This window comes from Carassius gibelio, chromosome A15, assembly GCF_023724105.1.
Source record: "Carassius gibelio isolate Cgi1373 ecotype wild population from Czech Republic chromosome A15, carGib1.2-hapl.c, whole genome shotgun sequence".
Taxonomy (NCBI): Eukaryota; Metazoa; Chordata; class Actinopteri; order Cypriniformes; family Cyprinidae; genus Carassius; species Carassius gibelio.
The window spans coordinates 24506478-24530627 of NC_068385.1; positions in this window are offsets into that span (position 1 = coordinate 24506478).

The window sequence follows — 24150 nt, forward strand, 5'->3', positions numbered from 1 at the left end:
TGGAGACGCCTTACCCATACGCGGATTTATAACTTTCTGTAGGTTGGGATATTTCGCTACACTTTAGACAACATTGTTCATGTTACATGTGACTGTCCCGTATTAATTGGGTTCCTGTAATCACAGTAATATGCCCGTTTAATTGAAAATACCGTGCGTGTTGTTGAATAGTACGGGACATCAAGGCTGTAGGAATGAGCTACAGGGGTGAAATCACTGACTTGTAGTAAAAGTATAATTGTCATGGCTATATAATTTGATTTGTGATCATGCTAATGGGTATAGATATGTTGATGAGGAGGGATGTGCAAAGATTGCACAAATTGGGAAAGTTTATAGTCCTAGATTTGTCATAATCATGAGAGTTATTAACACAAGGGGGTTATAACACGAAGCTCTCACATACCAGATAAATATTTGATATATTGACGGCTAAAAGTTAGGAATAACTAGGATTTGTATATGTTTTTATTATGAAAGGAGTTTCAAAATTTGTATCATATACAAATTCTGGCTTTATTTGATCATATACTGTAACATGATTGCATCTTAAAATAACTTTTATTCTGTCTGAATATATTTTATAAAAGTAATTTATTCCTGTGATCAAAGCTGAATTTTCAGCACCATTACTCAACTCTTCAGTGTCACATGATCCTTCAGAAATCATTCTGATATGCTGATTTGGTGCTTAAAATATTTTTAAAAAAGCAAGCTTTCAAAAAATTTCATCAGTGATGATAAAAATAACCATCATATTATATTATATTATATTATATTATATTATATTATATTATATTATATTATATTATATTATATTATCAACACTGGTCTAAATTGCTTATGTGTGTTACATCTGGCTGAAATTTGTCTCATCAGTATTTTTGAGCTATAATATATCTGTAAGTTCATTTGGACATGACAAAATATATGAGAGGACTAATATTATTATAATTTTTTTTTGAATATAAAATATTGACCGATTACATTAGAATCAATTTGAAAAAATAACACAAACATCCATCTGAGAACCACTTTTGCATGTCAGTGTGGACTACAAGGAATTTTATTTATTTATTTATTTATTTATTGCTGTTGTTGTTTTGTTTTGGAATAATTTTGAGATCTCAATAGGAAAAAATTATATTGTTTATCCTAGTTGTTATCATCTTTAATTGGCTCTCCAGGCATTCTATCAGCAACAAGACAGTGTCATTCTCACATTATCACTGTATTTCTCATATCTGAAATATCAGTTCTTTAGAGAAGTTGCATTAAATGTTTAGCATAAACAGCAGAAGAAGAAAAAATACCATACGAATGAATGTAGTTTTTATCACCTTTATGTACCTTTTAATTATTTCCCATTCATTAAAAGATTATTTCAGGGTATATATATATATATATATATATATATATATATATCCATTATACTGCAAAGTATTATTTATTATTTATTACTCTTATTTATAATAAATGCACATATGCCAGAGCCAGAACACTTTACATAGTAACATCTACTAATAAAAATAGATCACTCTGCAACTGAATAAGATGAAAAAAGATTGTGTTCTGTTGGCACAGCTACAGAAGGAAAGCGAGAATGGAGATTCAAGCACAACGGAGCCAGACAGCCTTCCAAGCAGCTGGATATTAGTCTTCCTTCCACATGTTCTAGGATCGGTGTGCCGAATTGGGCTGGTGTCCATCCATGACTGAAAACACAGGGTTAAAACCATGCTTGTAGTCCGAGCTCTCTCTCCAAACCCATCAAAAGGATTTTACACCTGATTTCACATGCCGTTTGCCAAAATTCTTCCAATTTAACACAGAGACCTGACTTGCCTGTCCGATGTCTGGCCGTGGTAGAAACTTGAGGCCAATCGGCTCAAGTTCTGAGCAAGTTAAACTCAAGCTATAAAAGAAGGATATATAGCACAAGAAAGATTTAAGGTTGATGGCAAATGGTTATATCCTTCATCATTTCATTGGGCCATAGCAAAGGAATTTCGCTCAAGGGCTTTACAAAATATTAAAGTTAATAGAGCATAACCTTTTGATAGCAGAGGGGCATTTTAAGACAAAAGCAGGTAAAGGCTTTCATTTCTATGAGACATATACATGCATATAAAGAAGTTATAGAGTCTGTCTGCACTGTTACTTTATCACCCTTTGAAAACCAGTCTACTTTCAACACAGCTTTTCTTGTAAAATATGCTCAGGTTAGCAAGGTCTTTTGTATTTGTGAAAAAAAAAAAGAAAGTGTAGTGCAAATCTATCGACATGGGAATATAGATTAGAAGGGTCCTCAGACTCTCATTTTGCCATTCACTTTAATGCTTTTGACATTGACATCCATTTAAATAAAAAATGTACAGACATCTTTGACTTTGTAATCTTGAATACAAAAAAAATACAATAAATAAATAAATAAAAACAATAACTTCTTACTCTAAAGTATTTTATTTCACCTTTTCAGTGACATCGCGTGCCGTTTATTGGATTACTTTAATCACATTAAGCCATTATTTTGGCAAACTCTCATCCGTGAATAAAATCGAGCCCATTTGAATATACGGTTTTATGCGTAAATATGTTAGTCAGAAGTGGGGATCTGATTTGTGTCAGTGACTTCAATTCTGCTGAATTAGCTCACCAAAAAGCAGTTATCAGACATAAATTAGATGGGGCAGATTCTGGGGCGAAGAATTACCTTAAGCTATAAGTAATATAATTAATATATAATAATGATTAACCACTTGTGTCATCAGCTGGAGTGCCCATGAACTCCTATAGAGGGCACTCCACTCAGGACTCTGGCATCTTCTATTTCCATTCCCAACTCCATTTCCCATAATCCTGTGCTTAGGGCTAATAATCAGGTGTTCCCCATTACAACTCCCCTAAATAAACTGTGTTTGGACTCTCTAATAGTGCAGTCTTGTTTAGTTCTGTCTGGCATTTCCGAGCGGTTTCCCAGTGTTTTTTCCTTCCATGTTTGACTTTGGATTGTTTATACCGACTGTGATTCTCTGCCGCCTGCCCCGACCTCTGCTTGTCACTGGTGCTGATTTTGGATATCCCCTGACATACCTGACGCTGTTTTCTCATCTCTGCCTGTTTTGACCATTCTCTTTAATAAACCACTGCATATGGATCCGACCGTCTCTGACTCCTTGTTACAGAAGACTTCGCCGTATCAGGATCCAGCAGCCCGGTGTCCTCTCGTTACCAAGATATCTGGTTTATTGCCATCTTATGACGAATTGCTTGTTGTACTCCTTGCCTTGTCTCTTGATGGATCCTGTGCAGTCAATGGGCGCCGCCGATGAGATTCCAAACAGCTGATAAAAAGAAAAAACAACAACTAAAAAACAAAATCCCAATAATTCACAAGTAATCCACACAACTCCAGTCCATCAATGAATGTCTTGTGAAGTGAAAAGCTATATTACAGCATGGGTAGAGGACTCATCTTTTGGTTTAAAATTAAAGAGATGACTGCAGTGTATGTCTTTATGATGTATTTGTTTTTACAAACAATCAGCTTTTCACTTCAGAAGACACTGATGAACTGGGATCATCTGCATTACTCATAGATACTTTTGGATTACTCGTGGATAACTTCCTCCTCCTCCTCATAATAATGATAATAATAAATGTATGCCTACACTTTTTCTGTTCTCTTATTATCCCCCTGTCCTAGTTTTTTTTCTATTTTGAACAATGATTGAAACCTTGTATAACAGGCACTTCTCGTGTTTATTGCCATGTTATGATAAATTGCTTGTTGTGTTCCTCAACTGTACGTCGCTTTGAATAAAAGTGTCTGCCAGATCAATAAATGTAAATGGATTATGGGATTGGACATACATTCTGATGGCACCCATTCCCTGCAGAGGAAGCTGAAGAAACAAACTCTTGTACAGTACATATTGGATGGCTCGAGGGTGAGTACATTTTCAGAAAATCTTTGGGTGAACAATTTCATTATTCAGTGTTTTACAGCGTGTCCAAAATAGACTTACAATCTATACAGCATGTGTTGTAAAGATTCCATATCACATTTAATTAGCAAAATGTATGGAGTTTTCGTCTGTTGAAAGTCTTCTGGAAAAATAGCTTGTCAGATGAACAAGTTGTATGTTGTTAAACAACAGTACGAGCCTATGGTCAGACTGAAGGGACCTGGAACATCACCAAATACATCACGTTGCAGACGAGTCGCAGACTGTGTATGCATTTTTTATTTAATTTCAATATTATCATGCAAAGCAGTTTCTAGGTTACCTTAAAAAGCACTTTACATTGTACCCATTTGAACAAGCTCTCTCAGAGTTAAACCAGGGAGAGAGATGGGTTTGGCCTCATTTTAATGAACAGTTACCATGGCTGTGTCTCATACTAAGTTTCATGTTGCATTCAGAGGAAACGTATGTCAGCATTCTACAGATCTCATTACATTGCAAATCTATAAATATTCAATCAAAATGGTTGCCTGGAGAGAAACGGTTCTTGTGCCTCACCGATGAGCTAATTGAATCCATGAAACGCTCTAGCAAATATGCCCGCAGTGCACATGTCATTGTAACCCCGAGAGTCAAGCGACTGCAAATTGGTTTTTTGAAAAAACATATTTTTCTTATATGGAGCGTATGTATTCTGCTGGAAAGCTCGGAGAGTGCGTATAAAGAGCTTTGACTGTTACATTGGAACCACTGTCACTACAACGCATGTTTGCTTGATCACAATCTTTTGGGGAAATTAAATTAACCCTTTGCACTGCAGTTAACACAAAATTCTCAGAACTAACAGCTTCCATCCATTATCGGCCATTGTTTTTGCACTCTTCAATAAAACAAAGAAGCGAACAGACCAATCAAGAGGAAACTTTCTAAGGTCTAAGAGCATCTTGAGCAGCCCTAAAAACCCTTTCGAACACTAAACGAGGCAAATATTCCTCATAAATGCGCATAATTATGTTTAGTTTTTTTTTTGTTTTTTTTGTTTTCTTTGATTGTTTTTATCAAAGTGCATCTTGATGATACTTGTTTAATGTCTCATCAGTATTCAAAGAAACATTAAGTAAGAGATAAACACCAAATAAATGATTAAAACACCACATACAGAATACAAGTGATTATTCCCGTCTTTCTCCAGTAGTTGTTGGGATAGTAATGATGATTCGAGACAGATACATTACACTGGATGTTTTGACAGGCATTTTACTGCTGAATAGAGGTAAACACAGGATGCTTTTAAATGAGGCTTTCAGTCATATTACCTTTGAGATTAATTAACGTCCGCACAAGTCGATGAGACTCGATGTTGTGACATTGCAACACTTTCCTGAGTGATTCTCAGGGGTGAGTTCACTAAACAATTGTGCAGTGTTTCAATGCAAAACCTCCATCTTCTTCACTAACCACTGACACTAAATCCATTGAAGTTGTTCTGCACTGTATATAAATTAAGTCATTGTCATTTTAAATGCAAAACTATGGAACTCCTTCAAGACTGTTGGAAGACCATTTCAGGTGACTACTTCTTGAAGCTCATCAAGAGAATGCCAAGAGTGTGCAAAGCAGTAATCAAAGCAAAAGGTGGCTACTTTGAAGAACCTACAATATGACATATTTTCAGTTGTTTCACACTTTTTTGTAATGTATATAATTCCATATATAATTCCACGTGTTAATTCATAGTTTTGATGCCTTCAGTGTGAATCTACAATTTTCATAGTCATGAAAATAAAGAAAACTCTTTGAATGAGAAGGTGTGTCCAAACTTTTGGTCTGTACGGTGTATATATATATATATATATATATATATATATATATATATATATACTTTTTTTTATTTTGCTCTTTTTGTCTGTTGCAGTTAAATGAAAATTCTCCCTATTTATAAATACATTTTATTTAATCAATCAATTAATCAAAATGCCAGACTTCTCCAGTCATTTTGTCCACTTTATGACCGTTTGCACCGAAGACGATAAAATAAGAATTAAGTCTTCATAATCATGAAGTCCACACCTATATGACAACTTATAACTATAACAACAGAAACATAAAGTTGGAATCCCTTTCAGAACGTATTTCCAGATAAAACCATTGACAGCCAATCAGAATCAGATTAAAGAGTGCAAACATTTAAAGCGGCAGACGACAAAATTGCAGTAGGCACTTATAATAAACAGAGCACTCTTGTGCGTTAATTCGGATGCTTATATACCTATCATTACAGTTGTACTTCTCAGTGTGACCGTTCCTTTAAACGCCACCTCTTTCTTACAGTCATCTGCAATCTCATATATAGAATCAAGTCCAATCTCTACATTGTTTTTTTTTTTTTTTCATTGTAGATAATAACAACACACAAGAAAAGTTCTGTAGCTATTTCTGCTGCATCGTCACTTTAATACTGCACTATTTTATCCAACTGAAAGGCGATGACCATAAAATATGTCAAAAATAATATATGCCAGATATAGAAAATGTTCCGCATCCACCACAAATAGTGAACCACGTCGTCCAAATCGAATTCAGTTCAAATTTTGTGGGTGTGTTTGTGTGGCTACTTGATTTGCATAATTCCTTTAGTGAATCTGTAATGGCTGTATTTCATTATTAGTGAATTCCCTCCACACTGTGCATTAGAGCCAATCAAAAACTAAAATGTAATTTTTTTTTTTTTATGTTTTAAAATGCAATGTATCTATTTTATCTAATCAAGGTGATGTTGACGTCTGGAGAAAGCTATATTATGGATAGAGGAGTCATATTTTTGGAAGCAGCTGTTTTCAGTTTTTCAGCAAAACTGCAGGTTTTGAAAATGGAGTTTTCAAATGGATTATTGTTATGGTTTTTTATCAGCTTTTTAGACTCTCATTCTGACGGCACCCATTCGCTGCAGAAGATCCATTTGCGCAAGAGATGGAATGCTAAATTTGTTCAATTCCAAAGAAGAAAAGAAAAACATCTACGTATGTCTTGGAAGGTAAGTACATTTTAAGTACATTTTTAGCACTATTAATTTTAAGGTGAACTAGTGTAAATTAATTTCTTCAAGTGTATTCTAATTCAAGTTCTAATAATTTTGTACAGATTTGACGTAGCTTCTCCTGACATGCGAACAAAATGCATGATAGAGCTGGGGACCCGTCCTGAACCCAGTGGGCTTCCGCAGAATTCGAAACAGAAGCTCTACTAATTGCCTGTCTGTCTGCGTTCAGTTCTCCACACCTGCATTATCTGAGACAGAATCTTCCAGATTGCCCGACAGTCAGTCTGTCGTCCCCACTGAGTCCGGGAAGCGGGATGTGGAAGGAGCTACTGCCGCCGCAGATACTTCGCGCTGATTGCTTTGCGTTTGCCGGTGTACATTAACGATGGCCCATGGCAGCTGGCGTTCTCACAGACCACTGGATGGAAAATGGACCGTTTTTCGGATTTAATTACCCAAGATTGATTTTACCCCTTCTCTCTCAGCTCCTATCCTCTTAGCAACCAGAAAACATTTCGAAAACAGGACAAGACAAATGACAAGACCACGGCCTTCCACCCCATTCCTTGGCTCAGTCCATGCATTCATGTTCATTTTAATCCAATGACAATGGATGATTCATTAGCATAGCGGAATATGTGCATTTGGACCAGTGACAGCTCAGATCTCCACTGCAGCTGTTGTTGTTGCTTGATATCATTCCCTTTTCATTTCAAAAACTTCCCGTGATCTCTTTGCACTTCATTTAAATGAAAATGTGTGCGTCATTCTCCGCAATAGTTCCAAAATGTTAATTTCTGCATTTGCATTTCTCTTTATCAATATTTAGTTGTAATGCTATTATAGAGTAAGTTAGACATTAAGATAAGACGCTGGTGACAAGACCTAATGTCTAATCATTTGCTGTGTGAATAAAGGTCTCAGCTGATGAGTGTTTGCTTTAGACAGTTCCTTTGTTTCAAACTATTTATTGAGTTGTCTTCAAAGATATGTTTTTATTATTATTATTATATATATATATAATATTTAAATATGTCTATTGTGTTTTATACATTTCTGGTCAGTTTTAAGTTGTGTTATTTTAGCACAAGTTAAACAAAATACAAGTGTCTGTTTGGAATAAAACAACTATTTTGTTTATTTTTTTAGTTAACTGCTTTTATGTTTTTAGTTAACTATAATAACCCTGGGCTTTTAGTGATAAGTGATTAAATCTCATTTTATTTTCAGTTCAATTTTGCCTTCCAGTGATTACGAAAACAAAATCATCAAGATAAAATGATTAAAACAAGATAAAAGACAAAAATTATGAAATCATTGAGATCAATTATTGTGCTGCATTCAGCTTCCCTGTCGTTCAATTCAATTTATTTAGCTCATTTATCTTTAAAAATGTGTAATTACGTTTATTTTCAGTTGAATTATATTTAAAGTTCAAGGAAAAACATTTGTTTAAAATTATTATTATTGTTTTTTTAATTATTTTTATTATTATTATTATTATTGTTGTTGTTGTTGTTGTTATTTAAAAGCCATGTTATTATCAATGTGGGGTAAGATGTGTCAGTGGGTGTATATGTACACAGACACACACACACAAACACAGTGTGTATAGAAAAGAATCATCCAACTTTTTTTCTATGAAAATGAGCGCTGTGAGACGCTGGCAGAGCGAAGAGGCTTGAGAGAACTGTGAGATGTATCCATCTCTTTACTTGTGCCTGTCCACAGCTTTACCCCAAAGATCTTTTGAGAGTGCCTTACCATCCACAGTTGTTTGTTTGCTTCAGTTGCACTACCAAGGACTGTAATGCTCATTAGGTGTGCAGCAGTAATACATTTTCCTTTGTCCTGTTGTTATTTCTTTGTGGAATATTTGATTTTAAATCACACTCTCAGTGCCCTGTGGACACATTCTGGGGTATTATTCACTCCACACACTGCTGTTGCTAAACTGACAGCATTAAATGGGAAATGATGCAACCTGTTTTGTTTGGTGATTAGTCGTGTTACAATCTGGACTGTTTTCTGCAGAGGAACCCTCACACCAAAAAAATGCTTCCCACCAATATACGTCACACAGGCCAAACTCGCCTTCAACAATCACCTTCAAAAACACCCCTGCAAAACCTAACAGAAACAACAAAACCCCAGACTGTTTGGAAGAAGATCTCAGACAAAACCTTGCAATGCACTGATTTTTTCAAAGTGAGCATATAGCACCAAAATGTAGCTGTACATTTGTATAAATGCCTTTGCATTAGAAATAAAATATCAAACCAAGTGTCATTTGACATCACATGAAATCACATGAAATCCATAATCTATATATATATATATATATATATATATATATATATATATATATATATATATATATATATATATATATATATATATATGTATATATATATATATATATATATATATATATATATATATAAAAAAAAAACACTTCCTCCAATGCAAAAGTTCATCCTCTATTGTCATTTCACATTGGAAATAAACCAACAAACTGTTTTCGCTTATACATTATGAAGCAGACAGCGAAACCATTCAGTTGCAAAAAGGTTGAACAGATTATTTTCAGTATGAATCAAAAACTACACAAACTGTGTAGAGAAATATCTGCGTGGATGACTTTAATGAGTCAGTTCTTTTCAGTGAATTACAAAAGATACAGCACAATTGCCAATCATTTGACTCTTACACTGTGTCCTAACCAGCCGGCTGGAACAACAACATAACTATAATGATGATCTCAGGTACTGATTATGTGCTTTATTTAATGTTAGCAGGTCAAATGTGTGATTGAATATTATTTACCTCAGATCTTGAAGATTAATTAGGCTAAAGAAATCCTGAATGTTAGAACTGTGAAATCAGTGTAAACCAACAATTGTATTCCATGACAAAGATTGTATCAGGCACTCAGTATGTATTTTTAAGCATGATAAAATGGCTTATTATTTATGAATTAGACAATTAGAGCCCGCGCCCACACTCAGATTTTTCATAGATTTTGTTTTGACTTGTAGCCTTGTCACATCTGCTGTTGACAGACGAATTGATTGTATCATAATTAGCAGTAGAATTTCATTTATTTTTCTCAAATATTTATTCTTTATAAGAACTAAAATGATGGTTTATAAAACCCAAATCATTCAGAGCCAGCAAATGAACTGTATGTAAAGTTTAAAGGACGGACGGCAAAAATCTAATAAACCTTGGAATCTAATTATCAGCTAATGAATGTTTCTAATGAATGACTAAAACGTCTTTCTTTGTATTGAAGTACTGAATTGGTTGGATTCTTCTTATCTTCCCCATTGTTGAACTGTGACTACGAAGTGAACAAAATACCTTGATTCCAGTCAATGGAAGTGAAGCCTCTCTCTGTCTCTGGCAGATACCTGCAAGGATTTGCAATGACAAGAATTCCAAGCTACTAACGAAGTCTAAGAATAATCTGTCATAAATGTAGAGCATTCTGACCTTGACCTTGACCTTGATGATCATGCAGGAAAAACCTGACAGGCCAGAAAACCTCTCAGTGTAGTTCTTGTTCTATTGCATATGGTACAACATTACTGTAAAAAATGAATTAGGCGTAAAAAAAAAAAAATATATAAACCTTCAGGTTGTGAACATATATTACACTCTTAAATAAGTATTTGAATTGTTATTCACAATACTTTACCGTCAACAATAAATGATCAATATCCATGTTTTTGAACCAACAACAGTAAAGGGTTCTTCAGAAAATGAAAAAGTTGAAAATTATTTGTTAAGGTCATAATATATATATATATATATATATATATATATATATATATATATATATATATATATATATATATATATATATATATATATATATATATATTTTTTTTTTTTTTTTTTTTCAAATAATAATAATAATAATCCACACACACATAATTGTAAAGACAACTCTTATACTTTCATGGTGCTTTTGGTTCTATTCCAAGCATGAACCCTCAAATCTTTGGTCATGGAAAAGAAGAGCTAGTACATTATTCAGATTTTCATCTTTTATGTTTTGCAGGAGAAAGAAAGTCATATGGTTGGTAAAAATAAGGGTATTTTACCCTTATGTAAGTGTAAATCATGATAGGAAATGTAAAAAAAAAAAGCCAAACTATCATGTAAATACAGAAGACATGGATTATAACACTTTAGAATTTGTATGGATCACATTTATTATGCTCTTATGGTGCTTTTGCATCTTCTTTCAAGCTTAAAAGCTTCAGTTCTCCGTTTTAATTGCATGGAAAAAGGGTGGCTATACAGTAGGTTTAGTTCAGAAGAAAGTAAGTCATATGGTGCACGACAACATGGATGTGTAAATTGTGACAGATAAATACAAACTAAAAGCCAAACTATCATATGAGGACAGAAGAAAAAAAGGTCTTCATAAGTTGTATGGACCACTATTATGTTCTTTTCACTGTGCTTTTACACCCTTTTTCAAGCCTGAAAACTCCAATCCCCATTCTTTGTAAATGCATGGAAAAGAGCAGCTAGTGCATTCTTCATGGTGCACAACAACATTGATAGATGATGATGATGATGATGATGATGATGATGATGATAGAAATAATAATACAAAAAGACAAACTGTACAGAAGATATGATATATGGCACTTTATAAATTGTATGGAACAGTTTTATTATGCTTTTATATGCTTTCTCAGGCTTGACTATTCCAGTCCCCATTGTAATTGCATGGAAAAGAGCGGCTATTCGTTATTTATATCGTTATACACTGTTTCTTCTTTTGTGTTGTTCAAAAGAAAGAAAGTCATTTGGTTTGCAATGACAAGGGTCAGAAAATGATGTTAGAAAAAATTAAAGTTAGTTTTTATCTGTAAAAGCCATTCTGGGAGCATTAAGTGTACATTGTCTTTGAGTGGGCTGAAGGTGGATCACTCCATTGCTGATTATACAGCAGTGGTCTCATCAGTAGCCTCGTCTCTTATCTGTGCTCAAGGCTGCACCTCTTTCTCACATGTCCACATCATTCCTCCCCTCCAGACCATCTGTTCCATGCTGCCGATCTTTGGTGGTTGCCAGATCCTGTTTTCTTGATCCTCCGTTCTCTCACAGACTGCAGCTGAGAGGATACATCCCATTGTAACATCAGAGGTAATCCCTATTTTTGGCTTACACTCTGAGAGGCATGATTAGTGGATGTCCTGCTAAGTGTCTCAAATACACTAGTGCTAATGTGCGTTCACCTGATTGTCACAAAGGTCAGCGTCTAACGTACAGTAGCTTATTAGCTTATACAGTAGCTTACAGTAGTTTAATAATACATGAATGTAAATAGTGGGCAACCATAATTTTTACTATCCAGGATTATTTTAGTATTATTTTTATACTTTTATATTATTATTATTATAGCATGTTTTACTATTTTCAATTAGAACTGATCATATATATATATATATATATATATATATATATATATATATATATATATATATATATATATATATATATAATTTGTTTTTATATTTATTTTTTATTTTAGTTCAATTTAGGTACCATTTAAAACAAAAAAACAGAAATGAAAAAATCATAACCGTCATATGAAAAACAGTAACATTATTTCCACAAACTGAATAATTAATAATAATAATTATTATTTTAGGTAAACTTTTAATTAAAAGAATGAAATTAAATGAGCAATTAAAAAAATATATTCATATGATGGAGGAAGTGTATTCATTTCATGTATGAATTTTAATGTATCTTTGAATGAATTAATAGACTAACAATTAGCACTACATCACTGGCCCCTATAGGATTAATCTCGATACTTTAAATGAGAACCTTGTGTGAATGACATACCAGAAATAATCTATGCCCTCGTAATAGTCAGCTGATCTTTTCTTGACTGGCTGCATTTGCTTGTGGATCACCTCCAGGTGTTCCTTTGTTAGTATATGACAGTCACATCCCTGAACTGACTGAAGCGGCTCCACACTGAAATAATGCTTCCAGAATAAAGCCGAAGAGAACTGTGGCATTGCATTATTCAGGGTATTGAACATTTTCTGTCATGAAATGGCATGCTCTTGCGATTGTGCCAGTGACTCAAACAATATCACAATACGCGGTTTACATCAAAACGATCCTATTCAAAGTCTCTGGCTTTGAAAGCTTATTATTGTCGATGTAATTTCCATTTGGATTTTCCATATAATAATAGGCCGCTTGATGCCTCCATATATATCAAATATATATTTAAAGTGAAAGTTGAGCCAAAAATTTCAATTCCGTCATCATTTACTCTCCCACATGTTGTTACAAATCAGTAATACTGAATTTTTTCCATGCAACACAAAAAGACGTGTTTAGCAGAATGTCCAGGCTGCACTTTTCCATATTATGAAAGTGAATGGTTACTAGATTTCAAGCTTAGAAAATGACAAATAATCTATATATGACTTGTGCACTGTATTCCAATTTTTCTAACATGATAACATAATACTAATTCCTATTCTGTATGCATATTCAAATACGTAATGTTACTGTCAATTGCAAGAGTTGAGGCAGAGGAGAAGATTATCTGTGAATAATGACTTTAATTAAAACATTTTTATTGTATCGCCTGGAAAGAAACACGATTGGGCAAGTTTTAAAAAGTAACGTTAATTGTGCAGGTTTTATTTTGAAAACCTGCCAATCCTAAACTGAACGCACGTGCTGGAGATATACAGTACTACTTATCACAGGAGTGCCTTTGCTGACAAGAAGCGCACGAAAATCGCATTCGATTATTTGCACAGCCCTACTGATCTCCATGCAGAGATCGAAAAGAAATGGAAGAGGGCATTTTCTTCTTGCATCCATCAGTTTCAGCATAAGAGTTATGCCAACATTGCAAGCGGCTATGAAATGATGCCCCCTGTAGAAGAGCTATCTTTCTATGGTGGAGACGTCCTCTCTTAATCTCCCTCATTGCCATCTAAGCCCCTTCAAGATACATCTCGATCAAATGGCAAGGCATACGCTGTGGCTTCATTGCATATGATGGCGGTGCTTCAAGCATATCAGACTGATCTGCTAAAAGATCTGGATAAAGGGGAGGGCCTTTCTCCTGATCAGGTAGCCGAGCTGCGCTGCACCACAGATCCTTCTCTCCATGCTACCAAGCAGGCTGTCTCCGCCATGGGCAGGTCTGTGGTGACCTGGTGGTAATGGAGAAACATATGTGGGTGAACCTGGCAGACACTGGGAAGAAAGAAAAGGCTTTCTTCTCGATACTTAGGTTTCGCCTTCTGAACTTTTCGGTACATCTGTTGAGACAGTAATCGAGAAGTTTAGGAAGGTGAAGGCGTGCTCAGCTGCCTTCAGATCCTTCATTCCAGGAAGGTCCAGGTCTGAGCCCAAACAACATATGGGGTCCTGGTCCATTTCGATCTGAGGATCAGAGACGGGCACAGAAGGTTAGTGTCGCGCCTCACGCTCCTCTCCCACCTGCGGGTAGGGGTAAAGGGAACCGTGGGTCGTGGGTCATGGGGAGGTAGGCAAATCCTAAAGGATGTGATCCAGACAAGGCATCAGCGTTCTCGTCCGAATCAGAGTATCTACTTCATCCGCCGCCGCCTCGGGGGACTCGTGTGTGGCACCCGCAGCCGCCGCCTCGGGGGACTCATGAGCGGGGAACTCATGAGCGGACTCTTGAGCGGCTCCTACCGCCTCGCCGGGGAACATCCTGGGTCGGCACCCCCACCCTGACGGCTGAGCCACTCAGCTCCAGAGCCAGGTTCACGTAGTCCTCCATCGTCTCGTTGGGGTGCCAGTATGGCATGAAAGATTTAAAGGGCTCGGCCAGTCCTCCCCAGAAGAAGACCATGAGACAGGTCTTCTCTTCTCAGCAACCGAGCCGCCCCCGAAGTATCTACTCTTTCCCTTTGTGGGTTTTTACATCTGCCCTTATCCTCCCCATTCTAATTCCCCTGTAACCACCAGCTCTCCACCTGACCAAGGTTAGGTGGGAACTTCTTTCATAACAAGTCTCTTCTGCTGGACCTATCCTCTCACGTGAGATGGAGTTCTCAGTTTTTTCCCCAGAAAGCTCCAGAATTATTTCCACAGATCGAATTGGTGACTCTCAAACATATTGTTTTTGGATGCACCATTCCATCTATGAGATGCTCTTACAGAGTGCCACGAGAGCCTCCTCCTTAGAACAGTATTTAAAATCGATGTAATGGTAACAGTGCACGTGAAGGCTTTGCACAATTTCTGAAATCCACACTGTGGTAAGTTTGCACGTTAGTGCTCTGTATTCTTTCTAAAATCCTGTATGGTGAGGGCTTTGCACGGTTGCTTCGTGACATTTCTTGAGTTGGTAAAAGCGGATACCTATTTAAACAGGGTGATGCTACTAGGGATCTGTGAGACAGCTCCTTCAGCAAGCCTGGTCCGAGGTCCTAACAAGTAATTTTGACAACCACATTCTGTTATCAAACTCACACCCATACATTTTCAGAATTCACAACTGCATTCTCTGGAAACACACACTTTATGAATGGAACAGGACTGGACAGCTAGTCTGTCACGTCATACAGTGCTGAGAGAGCAGCAAATGCATGTTTCTACTTTGTGTTTCTTGTTTTTATGTGTGGTTTCAGTAACTTAAAGTGGCAGAGAAATGAGCTGTGTGTCGCCTGAAAGTTTTAGATCCATTCTCCACTGGAGTTGCTCCCATCAGTTCTGGTTTTTGCTCATTACTCACCCAAATGTAAAACCTGCTTTCGATTGATGAAGATTTGACGGATGAACTTGCGGCTCGATTGGACTCTTGCCATGCTTTCAGTTTTATGGACGTCGCCATCTTTGATTTTACTTTGGACACTGTTGCTATGGTTACTGGTATACAGGCTTGACTCCCATTGCACATTCATACAGACAGCATTAACGTAGACTAATGGAGCAAAATCTCTCCTGTAGTAAGCCAGTCTTGTATCTAGGAACATACTACAAACTTTGGAAAATGACTGCTGTAAGGGAAACAGGTCAATTTAGCTCAAAGGTAATCATTTAAGATTTTAAAGGGAATTTGAACACAATCACTGTTTTATGGCTGATCACTGAGACAGCCAGTGATCCATTGAACGAGCTGTATGACATCAAACAATTAGCACAGTAACAAGATCAGCAGTTTAAGACATTAACTTGCAATCATAAAACACAAGATACTTCTCTTTTCGATAAGAATAAGGCATTATTAGATAAATCTAAGACATATAAACTAATCTAACACATAAGCACACGCACTCACACATTCACAGAAGTTGCAGGAAGAGAGAAAGTTAGGAAATAATGAGTTTTAGAGAATGAAAATTTTAAATCCCAAGTTTACAGCAATGCGTAAAATTGTATAGACATGGACAGCCATCAATCACTTAATTAACCTTCGCATAGAGTTCCTCAATGAGGTAAACATTATATTAGATAGCTATACCAGTTTAGATCAGAGTCTGGAGGTAAGTTATTTGCATTTCCTGTGTAAAGGGGGTTCCCTTTGTTGTCTCAAAAAGGGGGCTTCCCAAGGTTGCTGATTGGCTGGAAGTTCAGTCGTTGAAGTGACGGTTTGGGAAGCCCGTGGTTGGGCGTTGGCTGACGATGCAGAGTTGTGGGCTTGTTGAAGTTTCAGATGGGCACTCGAGGTTAGACTCTTGAGACAGTGTTTCACAAAACTTAACTAAGAACATGAAATTCTCAAAGGAAAAGCAAAGAAACTAAAGTAAAAGAATAGAAGTAAATTTTGACAAGACTAGGCTGTGTTTCTTCTCATTGTGGCTAAGTGTGACGATCGTGTGTTCAGGAGGAACAACTGGAACATGACTCGACTCTGGATGATCAACAGGAACTAACCCTGACTCTGGATGGTCGACAGTGACTAACCCTGACTCAGGAGGGTCCATGAACACCTGACTCGACTCTAGAGGGTCAACCGGGAAGTGACTCAACTCTGGAAAGTAAATAGGCACCTGACTTGACTTGGGAAGGTCAACAGGAATCTGACTTGATTCCGGAATGGCCTCGGGCACCGCCTCAGCCTCCGGAACAGCATCGGGTACCGCATCGGCATCGGGCACCACCTCGGCCTCCGGAACAGCATCGGGCACCGCCTCGGCCTCTGGAACAGCCTCGAACACTGCCTCGGCATCGGGCACCACCTCGGCCCCCGGAACAGCATCGGGCACCGCCTCGGCCTCCGGAACAGCGCTCGGGAACGCTCAGGAACATTCTCCGGGCGCTCGGGAACGCTCGTGAACGTTGAACGTTGGAACCTGTCTCATCCTCCTCCGCCCTCCATGATGGCGAGTCGGTAGCACCTTGTCTAGAGACTCAGGCGTTGAGTCGGCCATCTTATGCTGTGGCGCTGGCGGCCATCTTGTGCTGTGGCTCTGAGCTGGCGGCCATCTTGTGCTGTGTCGCTGGAATGGTGGATACTCTGTGCTTTGATGCTGTGCTGGCTGCCATCTAACCTCGTTGTGCTAGGTTGGTGGTCTTGTGCTGTGGCGCTGGGACAAACGAAACAAAACAAAAGAGGGGACCGGATGGTACGGAATGGAACTTGGAGGAACGAGAAGATAAGGGTAGATCTCGGGAGACAAGAACATATGACATACAGGGTAACGACTCCATACAAACAACAGAGAAGGACAGCTATATATAAGGAGACTAATGACAAAAAATTGTCAGCACCTGTGCGATTTAATTGGAGTGCAATTACTGTGAAGACAGAACCAGACTAGAGGAATTAAAGTGCCTATGGTGAAGTGCCTAAGGAGAAGTGAGCTCACTAGGGAACACCCAGGAAAACAGAGACTGACAGCGTGCCACTAAGAAGCAGCAGGCGTGCAGGCTGAAGCACACTGGAACCACACTCAAAGAATGCAAAAAGTGATGACTAAAAGCAAAAGTGTCCTGAGTATTTAAACTGGCCTTTCGGCCACACCTCACGTGTTGTCTTGACCAATTAGATATTGTCTGTGCTCTGGGTGTTGCAATGTTTGTCCAGCTGCTCATAAAACTTGTAATCTTATCAATCACGCGATCCGAATTTTCCCGCTCTTGAAGGGCATAATTTTGGACATGATTCCTATAACAAGAATATGATACATTTGAGAAATAATTGGTGGTCAGAAACGTTTCAAGCAAGCAGATTGAAACACATACATACTAAGCATGAATATGAATCCTTAAGCTATTCACTAGTCATTAGAAAGACATACACAACAAGTGATTAGAAACATGATAGTCAAATGTGTGGGTTGCATATATAACAAGAAGTTAAGCAATGGACTGATATTCCTTTGTAAGTCTTTTTTGAGTTGCATCATTTTGTGCATCTACATCTGTGATCTACATCATTTTGGTGCATCTACATCTGTGAAAGACATAAGGCCATTCTGTCGAGACCAAAGGTTAAAAAGTCCCCTTAAAGGAATTTAAGGCTGGTTCTTTTCTTCTAGGTGGGGGAAGTGAATCCAAAGAACTTGTGATCATGATTACTATCATGGGTTTACATGTGATGGTCATTGTGACAAGTGGGGCGGGGCCGAGAGCCGTGGGAATGGAGCGAGGCCGGTGGAGTGATTGGAAATGAGCGACAGAGTCCCACGGAGGAGATTGGAAGGATACAAAAGAGGAGCGACGACAATGAAGGACGAGAGAGGACCAGGCCTGGGCTTTGTTTTGTGTTTGGTTTTTGTTTGTGTGCGCTAGTCATCCTCGAGGGGCTATCACGCTGTTTTGTGTTTATTTGGTTATTAAAGTTTCATTTTGAATGTTCGCCGGTTCCCGCCTCCTTCTTTCTGTGATTATGAAGTTTGTATGTCGTTACAGTCATGCTGTGCATCTCTTTGACCATCAATCTTGATAACTTGCCCCAAATTTGACAATCTCTTTTCCGAATTGAAACTGTCAATAATTGTTCTAATGGTGTTAATGTTGAAAGCTGTTTTGTGAAAGAGTTGGTTGTTTAGCTTGCTTCAGACTGGCTGGTGCATGTATTTGATTTATGAACATCCTGTGTCTTGGGCCTTTCTGTGGAATTTTGCTCCTCATGTTTCAACCATGATCCCAATCGAATCTTAAATTTTTCTGGTTCGGGGCTGATACCCAACACTGTAATTTTTTCATAAAATAATTGTTTGCTGTGCATAGCCTACATTAAAGGAGGTAATCCTATTGGCAAAATTTTAACTGTAGTAAATAAGTCTAGTAACTATGAAATTACTTAAACCTTTGGCAAATAAAACAATAACCTTTTGGTGAATTACAGTAACTTTTTCATGAAAAATAGTTGTGTACTGTTTGGACAGTAAGGGACAGATATAGGAAGTATTGTTATATATTGGCAAAATATATTCAGTCAGTTTGTCCACTAGGCATTTGCTATAGTCCTTTAAACATAAATTTGAATGAATTATTGAACATCATTTTGTACGGAGGTAAATTTGCAGACGGCCCCTAAAGCAGCATGGGCAAATATGCAGCACATATCAAACCTAAAATCAACTATACTGCGCTATCAGAGCTTTATTAACAAAATTTATGATAAATTCTTACAAATGACAGTCCTGTGCTGTGACATAAAATGTTATTTATTTTGTTGAAATAAATACTTGAAACTTGAGTCTTAATTGTAATGTATTTCCAAGCTGATGGTTCTGGGGGGTTAATGTTTAAAGCTTGTGTATGTTCAATTATTTTCGGAGCAAGAACCACCATAAGGAACCATACCGCCAAAGATAAATTGTTTAATAAACTCATGTAAACTTGTAAAAGTGATTCCTGTCTGAACTACAGAAAGGCTTAGTTAATGTTACGTATTTAAATTAAAGCATATAAGAAGAGAGAATAATTAAGTTCACTTCTCCCTGAGTTTAAGATGTTAAATTAGTTAACTTAGCCAATAAATGGCCTGTGGCACCCCATTGCTACAACCTCGTTTGCTTCTGTCTTCTGTCAGACTAGCCGGGGCAGCGCCGGGAAAGCATAAGTGGGCATGGTCAACCAGTATCTTCAATCTAGAGTGACCAATAGAAAAAGGCCTTTTATCCTGGTGGGTAGAGTCCACCCACTGAGATACAACTTAAAGGTTCTGTATGTAGGATTGACATTATGTAGTTGAACTATTGCAGTCCAAATTCAAAATATTGGATAGGCTTTTTTTCACCCGGCTCCTCCTCCTCAGACTTGCCGCACACACAGGTTGCCAGATTGATGAAACCAACAGGAACAAGCACACTTGATGATGAATTAAATACAATATGCTGTGTTTTCCGCTAACTGGCATACCGGTTGCCGAAATACAATTGAGTAAACTGTCAGTGTGTTTCACAAACTAAAACATAGACCGACATTCCGGCCCAGAACACACATTTTCAAAGGAGAATAACTGACTGTAGCATTGGTTTTTAGATAAACAATTATGTTAACTAATTATATATATATATATATATATATATATATATATATATATATATATACATATAAATATGGTTTTCTCCCAAACACAGTAAGTTTGACGGAACAAAAACAAAAGAAACTCCATAACATTCCACTAAACGTCTCACTTTCCATTCTAAATAAGAAAGAGAGCAATTGGAACAACATAGGAATAAGTGAAAAAAAAAAAAAAAAAAAAAAACATTTGTAAGACACAGTTTTGATTTAAAGGGCGGGGTGAAATGCTCGTTTTCACTCAATATCCTGTTAATCTTGAGTACCTATAGAGTAGTACTGCATCCTTCATAACTCCGAAAAGTCTTTAGTTTTATTATATTCATAAGAGAAAGATAGTCTGTACCGATTTTTCCCGGAAAAACACGACCGGCTGGAGGCGTGACGTGTGGGCGGAGCTAAAAAATCACGAGCGCCAGTAGGCTTTTGTGTTGAGAGCGTTTGGAAGCTGTGACATTACCGTGAGGGAAAAACCATCATCCAAAACAAACCATGGCTTACAGTCAGATTCAGCCGTTTATTTATGATCCAGAACCAGATCCAGAGAGCAGCAGCAGCAACGACTCGCTCCGAGCGGGGCTCGAACCCGGGTCTCCGGCATGGGAGGGGACGCACAAGGAGGCAGAGATATTTTAAGCAGTTTTACTTACCGCCTGTGGTTCCAACACACGATCGTGACCCTTTTTCGTTGGGATTGCCTCATCCTTAAGAAATAAACGATACGCAAATCCGTCGTCAAACTGGGCCTTGTTTGTAAAACAAGCATCTTCGAAGTGCAGGGAACAAACACAAACACTTGCACAACTCCGTTGATGCTCTGTAAAAATAAACTCCATCCACTGGTCCCTTAATGCTGTTTTTTTTTTTTTTTTGGTAATCTGTGCAGGGTTGTCTTGCCCTGGCAAGCAAAAACACACTTCTTTTGTGACATTTCGCGATGCTCTCGCTCTGATCAGTGAACGTCTGTTGTGCTCTCAGTGCTCTGCTATACGGGAGCACGCGCTCTTCCGGCAGAAGTGTCCTTAGGACCCATATAAGGAAATTCCGCTCCATCTAATGTCACACAGAGCCATACTCGAAAAAAACTTTCCGAAACAAACCGGAAGGAGTATTTTGGGAACAAAAATACTCATTCAAACGTACAACTTAATTTTTGAAACTTTGTCCATGTTTAGCATGGGAATCCAACTCTTTAAAGGTGTAAAAAACTCAGTATGCATGAAATAGCATTTCACCCCCCTTTAATTTCCATTTAAATTGTACATGTAATAACAGCATATTGACATATTTGCCATATCTGTTAAATATCAATTTAATGACAGTTCTAATTAAAATTATATCAAAGGTCCAGACAGCACAAAATGAGACATTTAAAAGAATGTTCAGGTTGTTCCTTTCTATAACAGTGAATGCTTACCAGGTTTCAAAAGAGCAGCATACTGACACATTGCTTAATATCTCATTTTGTATTCTACAGAAGATTCTGCAAAAAGTAATTGGACCAATAAGGGAATAAGTTAATGATGACATCATTTTGATATGTAGGTGAGCTTGTCCCTGGAAAATACATAAAAATGTGTTAGACACCATCAGTGTTTTAGCTCAGCTTTGAAACATGAAGCGCAAATCTGATTTTAATGGAGTGGAACAAAATGTACTTTATAAAATATCAGCTTTTTTTGGAGGTAGATATACTCTCTTTGATTCTTGCATTTTTCAGGATTAAATGTATTATTTATAGATATGTGCATTTATTATCAGGGAATATGGTGATGTGAGGTACATGCAGTTATGAGATTTGCTCTCATTAAAGTGAAATAAAATAATTTGAATAAATAATAATGACACAGAAACATCCATTCAGCCTAGTAATGCTTAGAAGGTGGAGGGTAATTTTATAGAATATTAATCTTTAAATGATGCAAATTGCATCAGGAGTTGTATAGACTAAAGGATTTTTAAGTCTGTGAGATAATTTCACCGTATCTCTACAAAAGTGCTTTCTCTGTTGCTAGTAGAAGATGTTTACTTACGCATATTAATATGTATGCGAGCATCTCCGGTGCCTACTGCTTCTTTTGAAGCTACTTTTTCAAAATCACCTTGGGCTTGATCTACACAAACAGCTGAATCAGCTCTCAGCATTGGCTGTTATTCTCAAAGTCAAGCGTTGTTTGTTCCAGGATTCCCATCTTTAAAGCTTCGTTTGAGTTCACAAAAAAGCCTAGATGAAGGCTGAGCTGAACTGCAGCCAGTATAACAGAGCTCATTCAGTCAGCATTTTAGTTAGAAGCTGTGATTGCTAAAGCAGCCATAATTTTGACTCATGCTCATATTTAATGGTTCATTAAAGCTAAAATACAAGATGCGATTAGATTTTATTTATTTTTTATTTTTGTTTTTGTTTTACATTTTTAAAAAATATTATGTGATGATAATAATAAAAAATATATAATTTGTTTAAAAAATATATTATTTTATTAATAAAATGTTGTTTATTTTCTATTTATATATTTGTAAATACAATTCGAAACCTCTCCCTTCTCCTTGCTAAGAGAAATAGGTACATTTAGAAAATAAAGGTGCACAAAAGTTGTAGGAGTCATTGTAGCTGTTGTATAGTGGATATTACACTTCCAAAGTGTGTTTGTGTGTGTGTGTGTGTGTCATTCTTATCAGTGAAGTACAGAATGCAACACAGTTTTCCTTTGGTCCAGCTGAAGATTTAATTTTAAAACTTATACTGCTGGTAAACAAATGCTTCAGTGGAACCCCGTTATTTGGAGTGAACAAAAGCACAGAATTTGGGTGTTGAACTCGCAGGAGCAGCCACCATAAGCTTTACTGTTGGCTATTATTGTGACAATCTGTTACTTGTTTTATTAGTTGTGCACAAAAATGAAAATCACAATATTGACAATAAAAACTATTAAGTGGTTGTGAAGGAAATTTTTACAATTAAAAATTTGAATCAATAAATCATAACGTACTCAAATACTAATGTAACTTTAGTTCCATGAGATACGGGAACGAGTAATGCATCTGCTAAAGACACTATGGGAACACAGTACAATCATGCCGTGCTAAGGCATAGGAATGACTTTATTAGTATTATAACTTCCATAAACAAGCAATGCCCATAGGGAAGTTAACAATAACTCAAGGCTAAAATAGGGGCTGAACTCCCTGAGGTCACACCCTTCCTGGTTATTCGTTCCATAGTACTCATGCATCTTCAGCTCCCCAGGGTTTGGGAGCTGACGAGTAAATTAATACCAGAGAGCATGAGCGTGTTACGGTCAAAGGCTCTCTGTCAGACTTGTTTGTGTAACGCAGCGTTTGTCTCTCCAAGCAGAAAGGACTGCCTGGCCTGCAAGGCCGGGACTTCCAGGTTATAAAACCTAGCAAATGTGAATGGCGATGCCCAGCCAGCCACCTCACAAATTTCAGCAATGGACACACCGCTAGACCATGCCCAAGACAAGCCGATGCCTCTGGTGGAATGGGCCCATACTCTGAAGGGAGATTGTACTGTAAGCCCAAGGTAGAGTAAGCTATTTAATTCAATTCAAATCAAGTTTATTTTTGCATAATGCTTTTTATTATACAAATCGATGCAAAAAAAAA